A 3,255-nucleotide genomic window follows, 5' to 3' on the forward strand; every position below is an offset into this window, starting at 1 on the left:
GACTGCCAAAAATGTAAAGAAAGAAGCGTACAGGAGAACTTTGAACATCGCAGGTATTAGCGATGAGGAAAGAAACAGACGTATAAATGAATACAGACACAAAAACGGAAGACTCAACGATTTATTAAGGAAAGTAAAGATAACATTAGAGCATAAGAATAGAAAAAAATACAAAATGACTTTGAAGGAAACAAGAAACTGCTTGATAAAAAAAGGAAGGTAAATGAGAGTACACAATTTGTCAACATGAGAAATAGTAATGAGGAAATGCTATACGATGCATGTATAATTTAGGATTGGGAAAAGTTATTATTTGGAAAATAAATAAAGTTTTGCTTTTGAGGAAAATTAAATTTGCTTTAGTCCGAAATAAATTAGACTGAATTTAGAATAGGCAAGTAGAACTGATGTAAATTGAAATTACAAACAATTAAACGCAGCGAAGAAGATTTACTAGAATCAAAAAGGTAACTGATTTGAAAGCGAAAATACAATATAGTCACACAACGTACCTCTTAAGCTAACAGGATAAGAAAAAAGGTCTGGATAATGAGCTTATCAGCTCTTTTAGTGACTACGACCTCGCCAGTCTTTCTACTTCTCTTTATTTCCCTCTCTTCAGCACCCTATAATCAAATCATAATCTCGCATCACCTTGCCTCTCAGTCACACGGCCACGGACAGCAGAGAGGAGAATTCGTATAAGTGGGAGGGGTGAAGAGAATCGTCAAAGTGGAGAATATGGAAAAGAGTGAAGACATGTGACAGAAAGAAAAAATCAAACAGCGAGTAAAAGAGAGAGAGAGCGAGAGAGGGAGGGAGGGAAAGTAAGAAAGGAAGGAGCGTAAGAGACAGATACGGCGATGAGGACGCGTATTCATAATATGTACAGGTAATATGTCCATTCACGTAAATATGCATTTTACCCTTTTTTGAGGGTCACCTTTTCGAGGTCCTCGGGTAAATCACGGCCTCAGTGGTACTAAGATTGTAAATATTAAACAATAAGCGTCGGAACATAAAAGTATTATAAGGTGACGTCATTTTCGCAGTAGAGTTTGTTTCGAATTTCTTACTCACATCTCACACAAAGTTACTGAGTTTAGCCGTTTGGTTGTTGGTTACAGATATCGAAAGATCTTTGCGACAATATCTTATTTCGCACAACGCTTTGACCACCCGAACATTGACAACAATGCTTATTTATATAACTATCTTAAGAACGACTAATCATTCCGCGAAATATCGGATGGGTTATTTTGCGTTTCTTATACTAAAGATTAAAGCAGATTTCTCAAGTTACTTTACAGATTTGATTCGCGGAAATACAGTTGTTTGCAAACGAGAAGGAATACTTAATTACACGCATTTACAGATATCTATTTGTACAATTTCAATCTTAAGTTTAAATTATTTAATCCTATTCGCAACCATGTTGACGGGATACTAGATGCTTTCAGAGACTATTTTAGGAGACAATTCGGAGATGAAGCTATAGGACGCCACAACTGCGATGTAGAACACGATTCGTTAGAAAAATCGATTGCGAAAGTCTGTGTCACTGAGATTAGGGATATGATTAAGAGCTTGAAAAACGGTAAGGCTGCCGGGGTAGACTGTATTAACGCTGAAATGCTTAAACACAGAGGCGAGTACATACCACATAGTCTATGCGAATTGATAATTCATGTTTCGAAATGGGAGCCGTCCCAGACGATTGGAAAAAAGCGATCGTCGTACCAATATACAAAAGAAAGGGAAATTAAGGCGACAGCAATAATTACAGAGGGATTAGCTCATTAAGTAGATAGAAGTAAACTTTGGAAAGTCCTGAAAGAGTATGGAGTCAATGGATGGCTCCTACAAGCTATAAAAACAATATATACGGGTTGAAAAGTGAATGTAAGTTTAAAGGAAAATTAAGTGACTGTTTCAATATTATTTAAGAAGTGAGACAAGGATGCATTATGTCTTTGTGATTATTTAAATTATTCATGCACAATTGTTTAAAAATGGCTCTTTTCGACGAAGAAAGTGTGGATCTCGAAACAATAAGGGTACGTGGGTTAGCGTTCACAGGTGATAATTTCTTTATGGCAGAATCAATCGAAGACTTGCAAAGAATATTGTATAAACTGGATGCAAGCATAAAGGACATGGGCCTCAAAATTAGCACGAATAAAATAAAAACTATGTTATTCGAAGGAAAGTGTAAGAAGACACTATGCAACATTGTATTAAATGATGAGGGAATTGAACAAGTTGATAAGTTCTTATACTTTGGTAGCTTATTTACTAGGGACGAGAAGATAGATGAGGGATTAGATAGACACATAAACGAAGGTAAGAAGGTTATTGGTAGAGCAGGGTCCCTGATCAGCAATAAAAATATACCAAATAAAGCTAAAATGGCAATACATATATCTATATTTTTGCCGACTGTACTATATGGCAGTGAGACATGGACCTATCAAGAAAAAGATAAGAGTAAAATTAATGCAATTGACATGAGATTCTGTCGCATATTTGGGGGGAAAACTCTGATGGACAACCTGAGTAACGAGATAATTCTCAAAGAATGTGGTGCAGAAGAGACGTTAATAGACATATGGAAAAGAAATCAGTTAAGATGGTTCGGGCATGTTGAGAGAATGCCAAATGAACGAGTAACGGAACAAGTGTATCTAGGTTAAGTAAATGGCAGCGTGCCCAGAAGCATACCACGGAAAGAATGGTTAGAATGTGTGAATGAGACCTTAGTTAGAAGAGACATAAGAAGCCACAGAAACAAGAGGGCCTGCATAAAAAACTGCATGGATGTAAAAGAAGCTAGAGAAGTATGCCAGGACAGACAAGTATGGCGGCAAATAGTTAATAAAAAGAATGTCAGTAAAATGAATGACACGTAAAACAAAAGACCTTGATTAATAATGGACCCAAGTGGGGAACCTCGCAAAAAAACATTGTGAGGATCTTTGCTTGGGTTGATTGCTAGAGAGATTGATTAGCAGCCTGGGTCGGAGCAGTGATGCGGAACAAACGTGTTATTTAAATAAATTTCAGGAGAATGCCGGATTAATCAAGAAATTGTGTATCCCTTCCTCACATTTCTCTTCCCCACCAAGTGTGTCACCCCTTCCACGAAAGGGAAATGGATTAATAGTGTAATAAAAGCGGCGTCGCAACGCATATTTTCTGTGATGTTTTACGCAGTTTGTCAAGTTGCACTTAATCATTAGTTAATTACAGTGAAAC

Source organism: Belonocnema kinseyi, chromosome 9 (assembly GCF_010883055.1).
Source record: "Belonocnema kinseyi isolate 2016_QV_RU_SX_M_011 chromosome 9, B_treatae_v1, whole genome shotgun sequence".
Lineage (NCBI taxonomy): Eukaryota > Metazoa > Arthropoda > Insecta > Hymenoptera > Cynipidae > Belonocnema > Belonocnema kinseyi.